Genomic DNA, 24,446 nt, shown 5'->3' with positions numbered 1-24,446 from the left:
CAGTGCGGGCAGTTGCCGCTAAAGGAGGGGTCGAAATGTTTTAGGGCTGCCGGGCACAGCAATGTATTGGTGAAGAGGCGGAGAAGGAGCCGCTCATCCGCCTTCTTGAGGCCTTTACATGGGCTAGCGTAAAGGCGATGGCTATCTTGATAGTAGGTTGTGATATCTTTGAACGTATAGACCGGATTAAAATGGGGTTCCTTATCAGGTGGGGAGGAGAAAACAGCCCGGTGAGAGAGCGCGCGGGCGGCTGCGTCTGCTGCCTCGTTTCCTGCCAACCCCTGATGAGCAGGGGCCCATATAAGGTAACGGTGTGCGGGGTCCGTATCCCGTATGCAATTTTGGTAGATTCGATAGGCTAGGATGGGAGTGCAGCCTTGTTCGACGTTCCGACTCGCCCCTCGCGAGTCGGTGATTATGTATTTTGAATTGGAATGTGAGGCCGCGAGAGCAATCGCGACCTCTTCTGCTTGTGTTGCACTGCGGGCTCCGCAAGTGAGGCCGTTAACTGTGTTGCTGTTGTGAACTACCGGGGCCGTGTACCATCCCCCGTGGTGAGGGCCGGAGGCGTCCACGTAGTATACACCTGTTTCCTTGCCATAATATCGGGCTAGCGCTTCCGCTCGTGCCAGGCGCCGACCATTATGGTCTTCATGTGACATGTTTGCTGGAAGAGGCCGCACGTGGAGGGCACGTCTCCATGTCTCCACTGGAGGAATGTCCTCCGAGATACAGAACCGAATTCTGCATATAACTTATTCTTGAGTAATTTTGTGAGATCATATAATGTGTCTGAGTGTCTTGTACAGTAAGCTTTATTTAAAAACCAATACGAAAACTTGGTACACCAGATCCCGCTTCCCGCGCTTTGCTGATGTTGCGCATGAGGTAGTATAACCTGCTTAACAAAAATTCCACAGTCTGCTAGACATAACTATGAGCCGTTAAAGCAAGCTCCATTGACATATGCTTCCCCCCTATTGACACGCTGACTTGAGGCTCTTTCGGTGTACTGAATATGAATAATAAACATCTATATTTCAGTTTAGTAGAGAAGCCAAACGGTCGACCTCGAAAAAAAACTGTTTTTTTTTGCTTTGTCTGCCACGGTGTGCCTACTGGTGGCATATTGTGGGGACTAATATCAATGCTAATAAAGCGGGATCAGGGCTTACTCCCTTAGCGCTCACGATGTGGCCCAGAAACTTCAACTCCTGGAAAGCGAAGTGACACTTTTCGGGCTTGAGGGAAAGACCGGCCGAACGAATTGCGGCGAACACGGCACGCAGGCGCCTCAGGTGCTCTTCGAACGTAGCGGAGAAGATGACAACGTCATCCAGGTAGACGAGGCAGGACTGCCATTTTAGGTTGGCAAGCACGGTGTCCATCATTCTCTGGAAGGTGGCAGGAGCCGAGCACAGTCCGAAAGGGAGCACCCGGTATTCGTACAGACCATCCGGTGTAATAAAGGCGGTCTTTTCCCGGTCGCGCTCGTCCACCTCGATCTGCCAATAGGCACTACGTAAATCTAGTGACGAGAAATACGTGGCGTGGCGTAGCCTGTCCAGGCAGTCATCAATCCGCGGCAGAGGATAAACGTCCTTTTTGGTGACTTTGTTGAGACGTCTGTAATCAACACAGAACCGTACGGTGCCATCCTTTCTCGCCACAAGAACAACAGGCGATGCCCACGGGCTCGTCGACGGCTGCATCACGTCGTCCTGGAGCATTTCTTGAACTTGTCGGCGAATAGCGTCACGTTCCTTCGAAGAGACCCGATAAGGCGGCTGGTATAACGTTCGCTGGTTTGCGTCAACAATAATGCGATGCTTTGTGAGCGGAGTCTGCCTAACTCTAGAGGTCGAGGCAAAACAGTCGCGGAAAGAGTCGATAATGCTCTCCAGGCAGCGTTTCTGATGAGAAGGGAGGTTCGGGTTGACGTCGGTCTTTATGGGAGTGGTCGGTGCCTCCACTGATGCCGGGATTTAGGACAACGCGTGCTGTCCCGCGGATTCACAAAGTTCTTCGAAATACGCAATAGCTGTTTTGCCAGGCAAACACGTCAGGTGCGTTAGGTGCATCGAGGTGCGTCAGGTGAAAACCCTCTCAAACCCACTCTGCGGTAGGGGCGGTGGCGGAGGATGTGGCCGGGCTCCCCGCAGTGGTAACAGAGCGGCCGATTGTTTGGCGTACGCCACACGTGCGCTTTGCTCATGCGGGGTCTGTACTCCAGCGGCACAGATGGTACTGCTGCGCTCGGGTACTGCAGTGATGGCACTGGCATGGGAACGACGGGGGAAAAGGCTTGCATCGCTGGCCCAGGACTTCGTAGTACCTCGCTGTACGTCATAACAGAGGGCGCCGGGTGTGGAGCTGGGGGCGGCTGCACAGCTCGTCGGATTTCGTCACGGACTACGTCCGTTACGGCAGCGGCACTGGCCTGTGGAGCTTCCAAGCGAAGTTTCGCCAATTCCTCGCGCACAACGCTTCTTACAAGCTCCCGAAGCTCCTCGGCGGGCAGCGACGCAGGCGTCTACTGGGAAGCGGCTGCTACAGTAGCCTCACGTCCGTAGTGCGCGCCCCGTTCCTGCAGAGAGCGCTCGATACTCGTTGCCTCCCTTGTGAAGTCGGCCACTGTTCTAGGCGGGTCACGGACAAGTCCGGCAAAAAGCTGTTCTTTTACGCCGCGCATTAAGTGGCGCACCTTCTTCGCCTCTGGCATAGCAGGGTCGGCCCGATTGAACAGACGCGTCATGTCCTCGACGAACATCGCGACGCTCTCGTTGGACTGCTGGGACCTCGAGTACAGAGCGATTTCAGCCTTTTCTTTTCTTTCGTTGGTGGTAAACGTCGCTAGGAGTTCTCGTCGAAACACTTCCCAGGTGGTAAAGGAGGCTTCGTGATTTTCAAACCACGTTTTGGCTGAGTCCTGCAGCGCAAAGTAGACATTGCGCAATTTGCGCTCGCCGTCCCATTCGTTGAAGCCCGCCACTCGGTCAAAGCTGGCCAACCAGTCTTCTACGTCCTCGAACCTGTCCCCGTGGAACGGCGGCGGCGACCGAGGTGCGTGAAGGCCGAATGGCGGGGCATTCCCGGAATGCTGAGTCGACTGGCTAGCCACGGTTGAGGTCATTGCTCTTACCGCCCTTACCGGCGCTGTCAGTTGGCAGAACTCCGGTTGTAGGCCTCGCAGACGGCGGCTCGCTTTGTGGACGGCTGTTGTGTCCACGCGTGGAGAACAGGTGTCGAAAGTGTCCTCGCAATCCGAGTACATGGGACGTTACCCAGCACCTCCACCAAATATGTCACCGACAAACGGGTGAAGAAATAGCCCAGGTTCTAATTAGACGAGGTGGGCGTGCCAGCCAGCAGGCAGCTCGAGCGAGGAAGAAGACGATCTTCGATCACCTCGAATGTCCAAGGCTTGGCAAGTCCCTGCTTAAACAGTTCGGCCGCGGTACGGCGCCACTGATTGGTCGGACGGTGGCAATATTTCCGCAGGAGGAGCTGAGCACGAAAGATCTCTTGACGCTGGCGGCAATGACGGTGAGGGGCGACGGTTTAGAATGCTGATGCTTATCTGATTAATTGACGCCTGCGCCTCTCATACACCCAAACATATTTCTGAAAAAGGAATGTGAAACGCATTAGCTGCAGATTCACCTTCCCGCATTTTACACTGTCTATGTTCCAGTTATTCGACACTTTATAAAGAGGATTCGACAGCCTGCTCGAAATATCGCTTGTGTTAGCCCTAGAAGTTATTCTTGACTGCTTTGTCTCTTTTAAACACCCGCCATTATACGGCGCTTTCGTTGTTATAAATCGTTCAGTAATAACGTCTTGTCGCGACAGTACACCAGAAAAGCACTCAAGCTCGTGAAAATGATTTCGCATTCCTCGTCAAATGCCACGAGCCAGTGTTGCACCGTGTGTCAACCGTGAGCATATTTACATGACTAATCCGAACGCTATCTCTACGCAGGAGAAGGGCGCGGTATAGGTGGTTTCGGTAAGTAACGCTTGTTGAAAACAATCATTTCCCTTACCAATTTTCACTCATAGCGATCACGTCTTTCCGAGAGAGAAGCAGACATACTCAACAATTTCTTTCCGATATTGATGTTCCGCGCAACTTAAAAATGCCAAGTTTCTGAGGAACGCGCTTAGGCGTCGGCTCATCGCGCAGTACGCTAGAAATATTCAACAAGCAATCCCGATAGCATCTACTCTATATACAGTTTCCCAACCTTAACCGATAGTTGCCTGCAGGTAGTGTAACCTGAACTAACAAGAATTCTAATGTCTATTGGATAAATTCTCTGGATATGAATACAATCAGGTACCGGTGATTGTTGTTTCGGCTGTAAGCATGCGTTAAAGTAAATACTGTTCAGTGCAATAATGTGTAGCATTACACTTAGATACCCCACATCACACGAGACAAACGTTCCAACTTGTGAAAATGGAAATATATTTTTTTGACAAATTTGCAACATCGGAGTTATTAACTAAACCCACATAAAGTATAAAAAACACCGACGTAATGCCCAGAGGTGCTTCCCCTTCAAACACGAAATCTTCCGAGGGCAGCCTTGTTACAAAACAGCACTTATGTAAATGACTTTTTCCTCGTAATAAGTGCTCCATTCGTGAAATCGTTTACATGAACCGAAAGAGAAAATATCGAAATTGTACAAGTTAACTATGCAGCCTGTTTTAGGGCTATCTGTGGTGTCACGGTCCGCGCTGTATCTACACTCTAATATAAATGATATCTTTCAGCAGGAACCACAGACGCTACTGAACGACCTCTTAGAGTTGGCGGAAATGCTGATGAGAGGCGTTAGTTTAAAACGCAGATTTTTTCTTGGTGGTTAAACTACGCCTGAGTGTCTTGTACAGTCAGCATTATTCAAAAACCAATACGAAAACTTGGTACACCAGATCCCTCTTCCTGCGCTTTGCTGATGTTGTGCTTCAGGTAATATAACCTCCATAACAAACATTCCACAGTCTGCTAGACATAACTATGAGCCGTTAAAGCAGGCTGTATTGACATATGCTTCCCCTCTATTGAAACGTTGATTTAAGGCTCTTGCGGTGTACTGAATATGAAGAACAATCATCCATATTTCAGTTTAGTAGACAACGGAAACGCTCGATCTCGATAAAAAAATTATACTTGTTTTGCTTTGTCTGCCACGGTGTGCCTACTGGTGGCATAATGTGGTGACTAATATCAGTGCTGTCTTTACGCAGGAGGCGGACGATCGCAAGATGGTTTCGGTAAGTCACGCACGCTTTAATTAAACAATGATTCCCATGCAGGCATAATAAAATATGTTTTGTCGACATTTGGCGGTTCTGGATGGCAAGATTAGGTACGAATTAGCATGTAGGAGAGATATTAGTGAGGTAATTACAGTAAGAAAAATTTCACGTCAGGTCGAGAAGGGAATTAGATACAAACACAACTACTTCCCAGAACAACCCTGCTGCAAAAATGCACCTAAACGAAAGACTAAATGCTAGTAGTTAGTACGCCGTTCCAATATCCTTTTAACTTGAGCGCACAAGAAATATTCGAACTCGAGAAACTTAATATCGCCACTTGTTCTAGTTCTGTTGATATCTGCGAAATCATGCTCCGCACTGGATATAGTCGCGGCATACCTGCGTCACTAATATCAACTATATATTTCCGCAGTAGGAGCTGAGAAATAAAGATCTCTTGACGCTGGCGGCAATGACTGTGAGTGGCGACGGCTAAGAACGCTGACGCTGATGTGATTAAGCGACGCCTCCGCCTCTCATACACCCAAACTTAATTCTGAAAAAGGAATGTGGAACGCATCAGCTGCAGATTCATCTTGCCGCATTTTGCAGTTACTATGTTCCAGTTAATCGACACTTTATAAAGAGGATTCGACAGTATGCTGGAGATATCGCTTGCGTTAGCTCTAGCAGTTATTGTTGACTGCTTTGTCTCTTTTAAACACCCGCCATTATACGGCGCTTTCGTTGTTATAAATCGTTCAGTAATAACACCTTGTCGCAAGAGTACACCAGAAAAGCACTCAAGCTCGTGAAAATGATTTCGCATTCCTCGTCAAATGCCACGAGCCAGTGTTGCACCGTGTGTCAACCGTGAGCATATTTACATGACTAATCCGAACGCTATCTCTACGCAGGAGAAGGGCGCGGTATAGGTGGTTTCGGTAAGTAACGCTTGTTGAAAACAATCATTTCCCTTACCAATTTTCACTCATAGCAATCATGTCTTTCCGAGAGAGAAGCAGAGATGCTTCAACAATTTCTTTCCGATATTGATGTTCCGCGCTACTTAAGAATGCCAAGTTTCTGAGGAACGCGCTTAGGCGTCGGCTCATCACGCTGTACGCTAGAAATATTCAACAAACAATCCCGATAGCATCTACTCTATATACAGTTTCCCAACCTTAACTGATATTTGCCTGGAGGTAGTGCAACCTGAACTATCCAGGATTCGATTGTCTATTGGATAAATTCTCTGGATATGAATACAATCAGGTACCGGTGATTGTTGTTTCGGCTGTAAGCATGCGTTAAAGTAAAGACTTTTCAGTGCAATAATGTGTAGCATTACACTTAAATACCCCACATCACACGAGACAGACGTTCCAACTTGTGAAAATGGAAATATATTTTTTTGTCAAATTTTCAACATCGGAGTTATTGCTTAAACCCACATAAAGTGTAAAAGAAACCGACGTAGTGCCGAGATGTGCTTCCCCTTCAAACACGAGATCATCCCAGGGCAGCCTTGTTACAAAACAGCACTTGTGTAAATGACTTTTTACACGTAATAAGTGCTCCATTCGTGAAATCTTTTACATGAACCGAAAGAGAAAATATCAAAATTGTACAAGTTAACTATGCAGCCTGTTTTAGGGCTATCTGGTGTCACGGTCCGCGCTGTATCTACATGCTAATATAAATTATATCTTTCAGCAGGAACCACAGACGCTACTGAACGACCTCTTAGAGTTGGCGGAAATGCTGATGAGAGGCGTTAGTTTAAAACGCAGATTTTTTCTTGGTGGTTAAACTACGCCTGAGTGTCTTGTACAGTCAGCATTATTCAAAAACCAATACGAAAACTTGGTACACCAGATCCCTCTTCCTGCGCTTTGCTGATGTTGTGCTTCAGGTAATATAACCTCCATAACAAACATTCCACAGTCTGCTAGACATAACTATGAGCCGTTAAAGCAGGCTGTATTGACATATGCTTCCCCTCTATTGAAACGTTGATTTAGGGCTCTTGCGGTGTACTGAATATGAAGAACAATCATCCATATTTCAGTTTAGTAGACAACGGAAACGCTCGATCTCGATAAAAAAATTATACTTGTTTTGCTTTGTCTGCCACGGTGTGCCTACTGGTGGCATAATGTGGTGACTAATATCAGTGCTGTCTTTACGCAGGAGGCGGACGATCGCAAGATGGTTTCGGTAAGTCACGCACGCTTTAATTAAACAATGATTCCCATGCAGGCATAATAAAAGATGTTTTGTCGACATTTGGCGGTTCTGGATGGCAAGATTAGGTACGAATTAGCATGTAGGAGAGATATTAGTGAGGTAATTACAGTAAGAAACATTTCACGTCAGGTCGAGAAGGGAATTAGATACAAACACAACTACTTCCCAGAACAACCCTGCTGCAAAAATGCACCTAAACGAAAGACTAAATGCTAGTAGTTAGTACGCCGTTCCAATATCCTTTTAACTTGAGCGCACAAGAAATATTCGAACTCGTGAAACTTAATATCGCCAGTTGTACTAGTTCTGTTGACATCTGCGAAATCATGCTCCGCACTGGATATAGTCGCGGCATACCTGCGTCACTAATATCAACTATATATTTCCGCAGTAGGAGCTGAGAAATAAAGATATCTTGACGCTGGCGGCAATGACTGTGAGTGGCGACGGCTAAGAACGCTGACGCTGATGTGATTAAGCGACGCCTCCGCCTCTCATACACCCAAACTTAATTCTGAAAAAGGAATGTGGAACGCATCAGCTGCAGATTCATCTTGCCGCATTTTGCAGTTACTATGTTCCAGTTAATCGACACTTTATAAAGAGGATTCGACAGTATGCTGGAGATATCGCTTGCGTTAGCTCTAGCAGTTATTGTTGACTGCTTTGTCTCTTTTAAACACCCGCCATTATACGGCGCTTTCGTTGTTATAAATCGTTCAGTAATAACACCTTGTCGCAAGAGTACACCAGAAAAGCACTCAAGCTCGTGAAAATGATTTCGCATTCCTCGTCAAATGCCACGAGCCAGTGTTGCACCGTGTGTCAACCGTGAGCATATTTACATGACTAATCCGAACGCTATCTCTACGCAGGAGAAGGGCGCGGTATAGGTGGTTTCGGTAAGTAACGCTTGTTGAAAACAATCATTTCCCTTACCAATTTTCACTCATAGCAATCATGTCTTTCCGAGAGAGAAGCAGAGATGCTTCAACAATTTCTTTCCGATATTGATGTTCCGCGCTACTTAAGAATGCCAAGTTTCTGAGGAACGCGCTTAGGCGTCGGCTCATCACGCTGTACGCTAGAAATATTCAACAAACAATCCCGATAGCATCTACTCTATATACAGTTTCCCAACCTTAACTGATATTTGCCTGGAGGTAGTGCAACCTGAACTAACCAGGATTCGATTGTCTATTGGATAAATTCTCTGGATATGAATACAATCAGGTACCGGTGATTGTTGTTTCGGCTGTAAGCATGCGTTAAAGTAAAGACTTTTCAGTGCAATAATGTGTAGCATTACACTTAAATACCCCACATCACACGAGACAGACGTTCCAACTTGTGAAAATGGAAATATATTTTTTTGTCAAATTTTCAACATCGGAGTTATTGCTTAAACCCACATAAAGTGTAAAAGAAACCGACGTAGTGCCGAGATGTGCTTCCCCTTCAAACACGAGATCATCCCAGGGCAGCCTTGTTACAAAACAGCACTTGTGTAAATGACTTTTTACACGTAATAAGTGCTCCATTCGTGAAATCTTTTACATGAACCGAAAGAGAAAATATCAAAATTGTACAAGTTAACTATGCAGCCTGTTTTAGGGCTATCTGGTGTCACGGTCCGCGCTGTATCTACATGCTAATATAAATTATATCTTTCAGCAGGAACCACAGACGCTACTGAACGACCTCTTAGAGTTGGCGGAAATGCTGATGAGAGGCGTTAGTTTAAAACGCAGATTTTTTCTTGGTGGTTAAACTACGCCTGAGTGTCTTGTACAGTCAGCATTATTCAAAAACCAATACGAAAACTTGGTACACCAGATCCCTCTTCCTGCGCTTTGCTGATGTTGTGCTTCAGGTAATATAACCTCCATAACAAACATTCCACAGTCTGCTAGACATAACTATGAGCCGTTAAAGCAGGCTGTATTGACATATGCTTCCCCTCTATTGAAACGTTGATTTAAGGCTCTTGCGGTGTACTGAATATGAAGAACAATCATCCATATTTCAGTTTAGTAGACAACGGAAACGCTCGATCTCGATAAAAAAATTATACTTGTTTTGCTTTGTCTGCCACGGTGTGCCTACTGGTGGCATAATGTGGTGACTAATATCAGTGCTGTCTTTACGCAGGAGGCGGACGATCGCAAGATGGTTTCGGTAAGTCACGCACGCTTTAATTAAACAATGATTCCCATGCAGGCATAATAAAATATGTTTTGTCGAGATTTGGCGGTTCTGGATGGCAAGATTAGGTACGAATTAGCATGTAGGAGAGATATTAGTGAGGTAATTACAGTAAGAAAAATTTCACGTCAGGTCGAGAAGGGAATTAGATACAAACACAACTACTTCCCAGAACAACCCTGCTGCAAAAATGCACCTAAACGAAAGACTAAATGCTAGTAGTTAGTACGCCGTTCCAATATCCTTTTAACTTGAGCGCACAAGAAATATTCGAACTCGAGAAACTTAATATCGCCACTTGTTCTAGTTCTGTTGATATCTGCGAAATCATGCTCCGCACTGGATATAGTCGCGGCATACCTGCGTCACTAATATCAACTATATATTTCCGCAGTAGGAGCTGAGAAATAAAGATCTCTTGACGCTGGCGGCAATGACTGTGAGTGGCGACGGCTAAGAACGCTGACGCTGATGTGATTAAGCGACGCCTCCGCCTCTCATACACCCAAACTTAATTCTGAAAAAGGAATGTGGAACGCATCAGCTGCAGATTCATCTTGCCGCATTTTGCAGTTACTATGTTCCAGTTAATCGACACTTTATAAAGAGGATTCGACAGTATGCTGGAGATATCGCTTGCGTTAGCTCTAGCAGTTATTGTTGACTGATTTGTCTCTTTTAAACACCCGCCATTATACGGCACTTTCGTTGTTATAAATCGTTCAGTAATAACACCTTGTCGCAAGAGTACACCAGAAAAGCACTCAAGCTCGTGAAAATGATTTCGCATTCCTCGTCAAATGCCACGAGCCAGTGTTGCACCGTGTGTCAACCGTGAGCATATTTACATGACTAATCCGAACGCTATCTCTACGCAGGAGAAGGGCGCGGTATAGGTGGTTTCGGTAAGTAACGCTTGTTGAAAACAATCATTCCCCTTACCAATTTTCACTCATAGCAATCATGTCTTTCCGAGAGAGAAGCAGAGATGCTTCAACAATTTCTTTCCGATATTGATGTTCCGCGCTACTTAAGAATGCCAAGTTTCTGAGGAACGCGCTTAGGCGTCGGCTTATCGCGCTGTACGCTAGAAATATTCAACAAGCAATCCCGATAGCATGTACTCTATATACAGTTTCCCAACCTTAACTGATATTTGCCTGCAGGTAGTGTAACCTGAACTAACCAGGATTCGATTGTCTATTGGATAAATTCTCTGGATATGAATACAATCAGGTACCTGTGATTGTTGTTTCGGCTGTAAGCATGCGTTAAAGTAAAGACTTTTCAGTGCAATAATGTGTAGCATTACACTTAAATACCCCACATCACACGAGACAGACGTTCCAACTTGTGAAAATGGAAATATATTTTTTTGTCAAATTTCCAACATCGGAGTTATTGATTAAACCCACATAAAGTGTTAAAGAAACCGACGTAGTGCCGAGATGTGCTTCTCCTTCAAACACGAGATCATCCCAGGGCAGCCTTGTTACAAAACAGCACTTGTGTAAATGACTTTTTGCTCGTAATAAGTGCTCCATTCGTGAAATCTTTTACATGAACCGAAAGAGAAAATATCAAAATTGTACAAGTTAACTATGCAGCCTGTTTTAGGGCTATCTGTGGTGTCACGGTTCGCGCTGTATCTACATGCTAATATAAATTATATCTTTCAGCAGGAACCACAGACGCTACTGAACGACCTCTTAGAGTTGGCGGAAATGCCGATGAGAGGCGTTAGTTTAAAACGCAGACTTTTTCTTGGTGGTTAAACTACGCCTGAGTGTCTTGTACAGTCAGCATTATTCAAAAACCAATACGAAAACTTGGTACACCAGATCCCTCTTCCTGCGCTTTGCTGATGTTGTGCTTCAGGTAATATAACCTCCATAACAAACATTCCACAGTCTGCTAGACATAACTATGAGCCGTTAAAGCAGGCTGTATTGACATATGCTTCCCCTCTATTGAAACGTTGATTTAAGGCTCTCGCGGTGTACTGAATATGAAGAACAATCATCCATATTTCAGTTTAGTAGACAACGGAAACGCTCGATCTCGATAAAAAAATTATACTTCTTTTGCTTTGTCTGCCACGGTGTGCCTACTGGTGACATAATGTGGTGACTAATATCAGTGCTGTCTTTACGCAGGAGGCGGACGATCGCAAGATGGATTCGGTAAGTCACGCACGCTTTAAATAAACAATGATTCCCATGCAGGCATAATAAAAGATGTTTTGTCGACATTTGGCGGTTCTGGATGGCAAGATTAGGTACGAATTAGCATGTAGGAGAGATATTAGTGAGGTAATTACAGTAAGAAACATTTCACGTCAGGTCGAGAAGGGAATTAGATACAAACACAACTACTTCCCAGAACAACCCTGCTGAAAAAATGCACCTAAACGAAAGACTAAATGCTAGTAGTTAGTACGCCATTCCAATATCCTTTTAACTTGAGCGCACAAGAAATATTCGAACTCGAGAAACTTAATATCGCCACTTGTTCTAGTTCTGTTGATATCTGCGAAATCATGCTCCGCACTGGATATAGTCGCGGCATACCTGCGTCACTAATATCAACTAAATATTTCCGCAGTAGGAGCTGAGAACGAAAGATCTCTTGACGCTGGCGGCAATGACTGTGAGTGGCGACGGCTAAGAACGCTGACGCTGATGTGATTAAGCGAAGCCTCCGCCTCTCATACACCCAAACTTAATTCTGAAAAAGGAATGTGGAACGCATCAGCTGCAGATTCATCTTGCCGCATTTTGCAGTTACTATGTTCCAGTTAATCGACACTTTATAAAGAGGATTCGACAGTATGCTGGAGATATCGCTTGTGTTAGCTCTAGCAGTTATTGTTGACTGCTTTGTCTCTTTTAAACACCCGCCATTATACGGCACTTTCGTTGTTATAAATCGTTCAGTAATAACACCTTGTCGCAAGAGTACACCAGAAAAGCACTCAAGCTCGTGAAAATGATTTCGCATTCCTCGTCAAATGCCACGAGCCAGTGTTGCACCTTGTGTCAACCGTGAGCATATTTACATGACTAATCCGAACGCTATCTCTACGCAGGAGAAGGGCGCGGTATAGGTGGTTTCGGTAAGTAACGCTTGTTGAAAACAATCATTTCCCTTACCAATTTTCACTCATAGCAATCATGTCTTTCCGAGAGAGAAGCAGAGATGCTTCAACAATTTCTTTCCGATATTGATGTTCCGCGCTACTTAAGAATGCCAAGTTTCTGAGGAACGCGCTTAGGCGTCGGCTTATCGCGCTGTACGCTAGAAATATTCAACAAGCAATCCCGATAGCATGTACTCTATATACAGTTTCCCAACCTTAACTGATATTTGCCTGCAGGTAGTGTAACCTGAACTAACCAGGATTCGATTGTCTATTGGATAAATTCTCTGGATATGAATACAATCAGGTACCTGTGATTGTTGTTTCGGCTGTAAGCATGCGTTAAAGTAAAGACTTTCCAGTGCAATAATGTGTAGCATTACACTTAAATACCCCACATCACACGAGACAGACGTTCCAACTTGTGAAAATGGAAATATATTTTTTTGTCAAATTTCCAACATCGGAGTTATTGATTAAACCCACATAAAGTGTTAAAGAAACCGACGTAGTGCCGAGATGTGCTTCTCCTTCAAACACGAGATCATCCCAGGGCAGCCTTGTTACAAAACAGCACTTGTGTAAATGACTTTTTGCTCGTAATAAGTGCTCCATTCGTGAAATCTTTTACATGAACCGAAAGAGAAAATATCAAAATTGTACAAGTTAACTATGCAGCCTGTTTTAGGGCTATCTGTGGTGTCACGGTTCGCGCTGTATCTACATGCTAATATAAATTATATCTTTCAGCAGGAACCACAGACGCTACTGAACGACCTCTTAGAGTTGGCGGAAATGCTGATGAGAGGCGTTAGTTTAAAACGCAGACTTTTTCTTGGTGGTTAAACTACGCCTGAGTGTCTTGTACAGTCAGCATTATTCAAAAACCAATACGAAAACTTGGTACACCAGATCCCTCTTCCTGCGCTTTGCTGATGTTTTGCTTCAGGTAATATAACCTCCATAACAAACATTCCACAGTCTGCTAGACATAACTATGAGCCGTTAAAGCAGGCTGTATTGACATATGCTTCCCCTCTATTGAAACGTTGATTTAAGGCTCTTGCGGTGTACTGAATATGAAGAACAATCATCCATATTTCAGTTTAGTAGACAACGGAAACGCTCGATCTCGATAAAAAAATTATACTTCTTTTGCTTTGTCTGCCACGGTGTGCCTACTGGTGACATAATGTGGTGACTAATATCAGTGCTGTCTTTACGCAGGAGGCGGACGATCGCAAGATGGTTTCGGTAAGTCACGCACGCTTTAATTAAACAATGATTCCCATGCAGGCATAATAAAAGATGTTTTGTCGACATTTGGCGGTTCTGGATGGCAAGATTAGGTACGAATTAGCATGTAGGAGAGATATTAGTGAGGTAATTACAGTAAGAAACATTTCACGTCAGGTCGAGAAGGGAATTAGATACAAACACAACTACTTCCCAGAACAACCCTGCTGCAAAAATGCACCTAAACGAAAGACTAAATGCTAGTAGTTAGTACGCCGTTCCAATATCCTTTTAACTTGAGCGCACAAGAAATATTCGAACTCGAGAAACTTAATATCGCCACTTGTTCTAGTTCTGTTGATATCTGCGAAATCATGCTCCCCACTGGATATAGTCGCGGCATACCTGCGTCACTAATATCAACTATATATTTCCGCAGTAGGAGCTGAGAACGAAAGATCTCTTGACGCTGGCGGCAATGACTGTGAGTGGCGACGGCTAAGAACGCTGACGCTGATGTGATTAAGCGACGCCTCCGCCTCTCATACACCCAAACTTAATTCTGAAAAAGGAATGTGGAACGCATCAGCTGCAGATTCATCTTGCCGCATTTTGCAGTTACTATGTTGCAGTTAATCGACACTTTATAAAGAGGATTCGACAGTATGCTGGAGATATCGCTTGTGTTAGCTCTAGCAGTTATTGTTGACTGCTTTGTCTCTTTTAAACACCCGCCATTATACGGCGCTTTCGTTGTTATAAATCGTTCAGTAATAACACCTTGTCGCAAGAGTACACTAGAAAAGCACTCAAGCTCGTGAAAATGATTTCGCATTCCTCGTCAAATGCCACGAGCCAGTGTTGCACCGTGTGTCAACCGTGAGCATATTTACATGACTAATCCGAACACTATCTCTACGCAGGAGAAGGGCGCGGTATAGGTGGTTTCGGTAAGTAACGCTTGTTGAAAACAATCATTTCCCTTACCAATTTTCACTCATAGCAATCATGTCTTTCCGAGAGAGAAGCAGAGATGCTTCAACAATTTCTTTCCGATATTGATATTCCGCGCTACTTAAGAATGCCAAGTTTCTGAGGAACGCGCTTAGGCGTCGGCTCATCACGCTGTACGCTAGAAATATTCAACAAACAATCCCGATAGCATCTACTCTATATACAGTTTCCCAAACTTAACTGATATTCGCCTGGAGGTAGTGTAACCTGAACTAACCAGGATTCGATTGTCTATTGGATAAATTCTCTGGATATGAATACAACCAGGTACCGGTGATTGTTGTTTCGGCTGTAAGCATGCGTTAAAGTAAAGACTTTTCAGTGCAATAATGTGTAGCATTACACTTAAATACCCCACATCACACGAGACAGACGTTCCAACTTGTGAAAATAGAAATATATTTTTTGTCAAATTTTCAACATCGGAGTTATTGCTTAAACCCACATAAAGTGTAAAAGAAACCGACGTAGTGCCGAGATGTGCTTCCCCTTCAAACACGAGATCATCCCAGGGCAGCCTTGTTACAAAACAGCACTTGTGTAAATGACTTTTTGCACGTAATAAGAGCTCCATTCGTAAAATCTTTTACATGAACCGAAAGAGAAAATATCAAAATTGTACAAGTTAACTATGCAGCCTGTTTTAGGGCTATCTGTGGTGTCACGGTCCGCGCTGATATCTACACGCTAATATAAATTATATCTTTCAGCAGGAACCACAGACGCTACTGAACGACCTCTTAGAGTTGGCGGAAATGCTGATGAGAGGCGTTAGTTTAAAACGCAGATTTTTTCTTGGTGGTTAAACTACGCCTGAGTGTCTTGTACAGTCAGCATTATTCAAAAACCAATACGAAAACTTGGTACACCAGATCCCTCTTCCTGCGCTTTGCTGATGTGCTTCAGGTAATATAACCTCCATAACAAACATTCCACAGTCTGCTAGACATAACTATGAGCCGTTAAAGCAGGCTGTATTGACATATGCTTCCCCTCTATTGAAACGTTGATTTAAGGCTCTTTCGGTGTACTGAATATGAAGAACAATCATCCATATTTCAGTTTAGTAGACAACGGAAACGCTCGATCTCGATAAAAAAAATTATACTTGTTTTGCTTTGTCTGCCACGGTGTGCCTACTGGTGGCATAATGTGGTGACTAATATCAGTGCTGTCTTTACGCAGGAGGCGGACGATCGCAAGATGGTTTCGGTAAGTCACGCACGCTTTAATTAAACAATGATTCCCATGCAGGCATAATAAAAGATGTTTTGTCGACATTTGGCGGTTCTGGATGGCAAGATTAGGTAAGAATTAGCATGTAGGAGAGATATTAGTGAGGTAATTACAGTAAGAAACATTTCACGTCAGGTCGAGAAGGGAATTAGATACAAACACAACTACTTCCCAGAACAACCCTGCTGCAAAAATGCACCTAAATGAAAGACTAAATGCTAGTAGTTAGTACGCCATTCCAATATTCTTTTAACTTGAGCGCACAAGAAATATTCGAACTCGAGAAACTTAATATCGCCACTTGTTCTAGTTCTGTTGATATCTGCGAAATCATGGTCCGCACTGCAAATAGTCGCGGCATACCTGCGTCACTAATATCAACTATATATTTCCGGATGAGGAGCTGAGAACGAAAGATCTCTTGACGCAGGCGGGAATGACGGTGAGTGGCGACGGCTTAGAACGCTGATGCTGATTTGATTAAGGGACGCCTCCGCCTCTCATACACCCAAACTTAATTCTGAAAAAGGAATGTGGAACGCATCAGCTGCAGATTCATCTTGCCGCATTTTGCAGTTACTATGTTCCAGTTAATCGACACTTTATAAAGAGGATTCGACAGTATGCTGGAGATATCGCTTGTGTTAGCTCTAGCAGTTATTGTTGACTGCTTTGTCTCTTTTAAACACCCGCCATTATACGGCGCTTTCGTTGTTATAAATCGTTCAGTAATAACACCTTGTCGCAAGAGTACACCAGAAAAGCACTCAAGCTCGTGAAAATGATTTCGCGTTCCTCGTCAAATGCCACGAGCCAGTGTTGCACCGTGTGTCAACCGTGAGCATATTTACATGACTAATCCGAACGCTATCTCTACGCAGGAGAAGGGCGCGGTATAGGTGGTTTCGGTAAGTAACGCTTGTTGAAAACAATCATTTCCCTTACCAATTTTCACTCATAGCAATCATGTCTTTCCGAGAGAGAAGCAGAGATGCTTCAACAATTTGTTTCGGATATTGATGTTCCGCGCTACTTAAGAATGCCAAGTTTCTGAGGAACGCGCTTAGGCGTCGGCTCATCACGCTGTATGCTAGAAATATTGAACAAACAATCCCGATAGCATCTACTCTATATACAGTTTCCCAACCTTAACTGATATTTGCCTGGAGGTAGTGTAATCTGAACTAACCAGGATTCGATTGTCTGTTGGATACATTCTCTGGCTAAGAATACAATCAGATACCGGTGATTGTTGTTTCGGCTGCAAGCATGCGTTAAAGTAAAGACTTTTCAGTGCAATAATGTGTAGCATTACACTTAGATACCCCACATAACACGAGACAGACGTTCCAACTTGTGAAAATGGAAATATATTTTTTTGTCAAATTTTCAACATCGGAGTTATTCATTAAACCCACATAAAGTGTAAAAAACACCGACGTAGTGCTGTGAGGTGCTTCCCCTTCAAACACGAGATTTTCCCAGGGCAGCCTTGTTAAAAAACAGCACTTATGTAATGGACTTTTTGCTCGTAATAAGTGCTCCATTCGTGAAATCTTTTACATGAACCGAAAGAGAAAATATCGAAATTGTACAAGTTAACTATGCAGCCTGTTTTAGGGCTATCGGTGGTGTCACGGTCAGCGCTGTATCTACACGCTAATATAAATGATATCTTTTAGCAGGAACCGCAGACGCTACTGAACGATCTGTTAGAGTTAGCGGAAATGCTGATGAGAGGCGTTAGTTTAAAGGGACACAGAGGAGAGCTGTATTAAACTTTTTTAATAGCAAAATCCGATAGTTCGGCATTTCTTGGCTTTGTTGCCACTCGGCCGGCAGCGAAAGATGCCTTATTTCTAAGAAATTGGGATTCGAAGTTGAAAAAGTTTTTCCCGCCGCTCTGATTACAACTTGGGATTCTCCTATGACGACGCAGGACTAAGTGACGTGAAACATGACGTGCACACGACGTAACGCACACTCCGTGCTGTCTGGCAGCGAGCATTGCGGCCCAGAAGCAGCCGAAAAGAAAGCTACTGCCGGCCGCACGTTGAAGGCATCTACCGGCTATTGCGGCAGTCGCTTCGTTTACAATTGCACCGGCGTTTTGCCAGCGTTACAATGGACCGTTCTCGAAGTCGTCAAAGAAGTTCTCGGAAATAGACACCTTTAGCATAGTGTGTACCTTGTTACCGTTAGCGGAATACCGGGAGCCCGCATACCGCTGTGAGCAGGCGCTGATTGGTCCCGGCGCTGCAGGAGCGCGCGTAGCTGTCGTGTACGTGGCGTCATCTGGCGACGTCAAGAAGATTTGCGCATGCATTTGCTGCGCCTCAGTAATTTGTGGCTTCTCGTGTCCTAGTGTTGCTAGAACTATTGGTTCTAGCAACACTATTTTGTCTTATGACGTCATGAAGCTTGTACTTGCGAGTTTGGCCTGTGGCGGCGATACCTGTATTTTGGTTCGTGCTCTTTTCTACGTTACAAGAGCTTTGTTTTCAGTATGAATGGCGTTTTTGTAATCAGGAGCTGGTATGCTGTCGATGCAAGTCAACTTCAAGTTCTCCTCAGTGTCCCTTTAAAACGCAGATTTTTTCTTAGTGATTCAACTACGCCTGAGTGTCTTGCATAGTCAGCATTATTCAAAAACCAATACGAAAATTGGTACACCACATCCCGCTTCCCGCGCTTTGCTGATGTTGTGCTTGAGGTAATATAACCTGCATAACAAAAATTCTAGTCTGCTAGACATAATGATGAGCCGTTAAAGCAGGCTGTATTGAAATATGCTTCCCCTCTATTCACACGCTGATTTGAGGCTCTTTCGATGTACTGGATATGAACAATAAGCATCCATATTTCAGTTTAGTAGACAAGCCAAACGCTGGACCTCGATAAAAAAAATACTTGTTTTGCTGTGTCTGCCACGGTGTGCCTACTGGTGGCATAATGTGGTGACTAATATCAGTGCTGTCTCTACGCAGGAGGCGGACGATCACAAGGTGGTTTCGGTGAGTCACGCACGCTTTAATTAAACAACGATTCCCATTCAGGCATCATAAAATATGTTTTGTCGACATTTGGCGGTTATGAATGGCAAGATTAGGTAAAAATGAGCATGTAGGAAAGGTATTACTGAGGTAATTACAGCAAGAAACATTTCACGTCAGGTCGAGAGGGGAATCAGCTACAAACACAACTTCTTCCCAGAACAACCCTGCTGCAAAAATGCACATAAACGAAAGACTAAATGCTAGTAGTTAGTACGCCATTCCAATATCCTTTTAACTTGAGCGCAAAAGAAATATTCGAACTCGAGAAACTTAACATCGCCACTTGTTCTAGTTCTATTGATATCTGCGAAATCATGGACCGCACTGCATATAGTCGCGGCATACCTGCGTCACTAATATCAACTATATATTTCCGCAGGAGGAGCTGAGAACGAAAGATCTCTTGACGCTGGCGGCAATGACGGTGAGTGGCGACGGCTTAGAACGCTGATGCTGATTGGATTAAGGGACGCCTCCGCCTCTCATACACCCAAACTTGATTCTGAAAAAGGAATGTGGAACGCATCAGCAGCAGATTCACCTTCTCGCATTTTGCAGTTACTATGTTCCAGTTAATCGACAATTTATAAAGAGGATTCGACAGTCTGCTGGAGATGTCGCTTGTGTTAGCTCTAGCAGTTATTGTTGACTGCTTTGTCTCTGTTAAACACCCGCCAATATACGGCGCTTTCGTTGTTATAAATCGTTCAGTAATAACACCTTGTCGCAAGAGTACACCAGATAAGCACTCAAGCTCGTGAAAATGATTTCGCATTCCTAGCCGAGAGGCGCCTTATTTTAAAACACGAAATATTCCCATGACAGCCTTGTTAAAAAATGTACATAAAAAATCACTTATTGCTAGTAATAAATGCGCTATTCCCGACATATTTTGTTTGGACCACAAAGAAAAAATATCGAAATCATACTAGTTAATTCTGCAGTCTGTTTCAGGGGTATCTGCGGCGTTATGGTCCGCGCTATGACTACTCACTGCAATACCTGGGTCACAAATGTAAATGATATCTTTCCGCAGGAGCCACAGACATATCTGAACGATGTCTTGGAGTTGCCGGGAATCTTGATGAGAGGCGCTAGGTTAAAACGCAGATTTTTTCTCGCCGATTAAAATACGGCTCAGTGTCTTGTACAGTCAGCAATATTCACGAAGCAATGCCATAACTAGGTACCCCGATCCCGCTTCCCGCGATTTGGTGATATCGGGGTTCCGGTGGTATAACCATAACATGTATAATAAAAATTATACACTCTCCTAGAGAGATAATTATTAGCTGTTAATACCAGATGTATATACATGTTTCTGCTCTAATGATACGCTTTTATCGGGCTCTTTCGTTGCAGTGAATGAGAACAGTAATTATTCACATTTCACAGCAGTAGCCACGCCACACGCTCGACCTCGCGAAAAAAATATGTATATATATCTCTTGTTGGTTCCGGCAAGTAGCGATTGCTTAGAACAATATTTCTAACATCAGTTTGAGGAAATAACTCGAAAATTATAGCTAGGATTCGATGGTTTGCTGGTGGTGTTCATTGCCTGTTAATACAGCACGTATTGGCTACTGATGTTTCTGCTCTAAACATCCGCTAAATCAAGGCTTTTCATTAAAATTAATTTTGGGTGTATTCAAGAATATTTCGCAACACTACGTTAGAGAAACACTCGTAATCATGCTTAGAGACTTGATATTCTTCGTCGAATGCCGTGACGCTATGTTTCACCATGTATTGCTATGTTTACATGACTAAACTATCTCTCGGTGGTTTCGGTAAATAACTCTCGCTTACCAATTTGATAAGACATTATTCGTCTTGCTGGCTGGTCAAAATTATCGAGATGACAGCATAGTCACGATACTTCTCAGGTAATCTTTATTCAAGAAATTCGACCCTGACGAGGGGTGGCTTCGCTTCGTTTACAATATATTTCCAAGACATGGCTGTTATGAAAACAGCAATCTTTTTGAATGACCAAGAGCTACTAGTAAGTAAATTCATTCGGTAGTCTTCAAATAGGATGCAAACAAAAACTTTGGATGATGAGCGTTATCCAGAACCTCGCCTTTTGGGAATACCTATAGGGCCACTCTTCATGCTGTGTCTGTTCATGGGACACCTGTCAATAAAGTGAGTGATATCTTTCTGTGGGAGCCGCAGAAGTGGCTGAACCATCTCTTGCCGCAGGTGGCGAAGGCTGCACATGCCGCTTCTTACTGCTTTTCGTCTTTGCGCCACTTTCGTATTCATTTTTTGGTAGGCCAGCTACTTAGCGAGCCGATACAGTCATTCAGGGGTGCTCTTTTTATAAAAAAACACTGTGTCGCGCCGCCACCTTTGCTATTTAACGCATAACGTTTGGCCTGGGTTTAGAAATCAGAAGACATCAGAGATGCGTGGAGGCTGACGCTAGAGTAGAGTGTGAGAATTCTGGAAGTGTTAATTGAAGATCACTGTGCTCTTTTCGAGAGAACGAAGGGTCAAGATATTATGGGAAATAATTCCTAGTGTCATAAGTTTGATTGCGAGCTAGTGTACGGTGCACGTTTCAGTTGTTTTGTGACTTGTGAGCGACGTTTCTCTGCAGGTAGGACATATTAAAAACCCGGCATCGACAAGCCTGTGCAGTCATAGCGAATCCATTCAGGTAAGTGATGCATGGGCGCAAAGTTATCATCTGATTATGACCTCTTTTCGCGTGCACATACTGTTATCTTCGAAACGATAAGGTAAAAAGGAAAAAGAATTTTCTAAAACTTTCGATTGATCGGTATAGTGCAGCATGACTATTGTATTGAAACATATTGCTTGGTGTGTTGGCTGATATTAACTTACAATATTATTTTATAGAACTCGGCGAATGCCCTGCTCTCTCGTCTCGCTCCAGTATTCGCTCTGAGCTAAATAAAAGTCACTTTTACGCCGATAGATTACCTTTTGCGTTCTGTGCACATGGTGTTCATTACTGATATTGCTAACGCGAAATTTAACCACTGTGTATGACTGCTGAGTAGTGCTCGATTAAAACACATGCAGAAATAATGTCCTAACTCTTGACTGGAACTTGGCCCTCGTGGAGTTGTTTCTAACGAAAAGCAGCGATTTTCTATGCGCTCTTTCTGGGCAATTTCCATTTTCTTCACATTCCCCAGTGACGCACTCAATATTACTTACAGGCTTCCACGGTGGACGATTAAAGAAGGGTTCGCCGATGTTCAAGAATTTCGTGATTTTTTACCAAAGACACGACTTTTCTTGCCAACATGTGATTAGAGAATAAAATGCATTGCTTCAAGACATCTGAAGTGAAGACTGGCGATGTTTTCTTCAATCCTTAGTTCTGTGTTCCAACATTTTGTTTGTTTTGTTATTTGAGGTTCGGAGGGCCTAGCTACACAACTTTAGATGAAGGTGTTCCTATCTTTTCCTGCCAAACAGCATAGGAATGAAAATCGGTGCACATTTGCACGCAGTTTCCAGTCAGTAAGCAACAGGTATGTTTGCATATTTTAGGCAGCTCTGCCCTCTCCACTCGTTGAGAGTGACGCGGATAACTTTTCCACCAAGCTCTTTCAGATCCTAACCACAAAAACCATAACGGGCAAGTCTCTGGATAGAAATAGACGAGACCACTGCGCACTTTCTCGCTGCTTATCGAAGCCACGCCTCTTTCATTCATCAACAACACCGCGCAAGCGGTCCAAGGAAATACCGCCTTATCAAACCAAGAGACTTCGGTTCCCTCAGGTACAAATGAACATATGCCTCGGTGACACAGTTCACGGGGCAATTTTTTGCTATATTTTTTTACTCCCATATAAGAATATTCTTGTTTAGAGTTTAAGTAAACTATTTAGAAATATTTCTAAATAAGGAGGCTGATTCACAAGGCAATCGATACATACAAAGCCATAACGACACAAGCGTACAATTAACGCAGGAACGGCGGACATACACAGGTGACAAAGTGCTGCTTCTGTCAATGTTATCTCTTCGGAGGGAATTGATGTAAACAGGCCGTTTGCATTTGACCTTAAATACCACGAAAAACGTTTCACGTACATTGGACACATTCTTAGAAAATAAGAAATCGTGAATTGCAGAATTTCGGTCGTTTTATTTACAAAGAAACCTAATTGCTGAAATGTATTGGTACACATCTGCTGAGCGGTTTCATCCTGGAAGCGTTCCGTTAAAAAATAAAAGGACTTGCAAACAGTTGCGCTTTTAAAATAAATGAAAAAAACTGAATACTTCCCCAACACAATTTTACATTTCTAGAAAGAAGGTGAAGACCAAAACGAGATACGCCCAGTAGTTAATGTGAAAATGGGTCACAAATATGCCTTAAGCCATACTTTGATAACCTTCGATAACAGACTTGTTCTAGTTTTAACTTGCTCGCCCTATCAATTTTCACTACCTCAGTACTAACTAGACTATGTGCTATACTCTTGCTCGTTGCGTTATGATCCCACTTCCATCAGGCACAAAAACCGGTTACTGACACTGCCACTTGCTTAGAGCCGTTTCGATTCAGACGATTCAAGTAAAGAAATTATTGGAATTTTAACGCAAATGTCATGGATGCTCTAAAATATGCATTAATTTTTGGCATCGGAATAACGGTTAGGGGGAAAAATAATTTACTGATGTTTGAGACTTGAAAGCACTGGTGAGACTTGAAAGCACGAATTGTTGTGCGAGTTGGTATTGCATGATGGACATGAAGCAGCGCAACGGCACTGGCCTTAAGAAGAGAGCTTAGGCCGCGTGACGTTGCGCTCCTTCACTTCGATCACCATTGAGACGAACTTACACAATGCTCAGGTGGTGCAAGAGTTCCATTTGCCGCTTTATTAGGCGCTCGCGATGCCAGTCACCGCGGCACGGGTGCAGTATTACGCCGTAGAAACGGTGCGGAAGACAAGCACCCGGTAATGTATGGTTTGCTTTATTAGGGTTTAACGTCCCAAAGCGACTCAGGCTATGAGGGACGCCGTGCTGAAGGA

This window comes from Amblyomma mixtum, chromosome 6 (assembly GCF_055824585.1).
Source record: "Amblyomma mixtum isolate Tamu chromosome 6, ASM5582458v1, whole genome shotgun sequence".
Taxonomy (NCBI): domain Eukaryota; kingdom Metazoa; phylum Arthropoda; class Arachnida; order Ixodida; family Ixodidae; genus Amblyomma; species Amblyomma mixtum.
Note: the sequence above shows the minus strand (reverse complement) of the source record.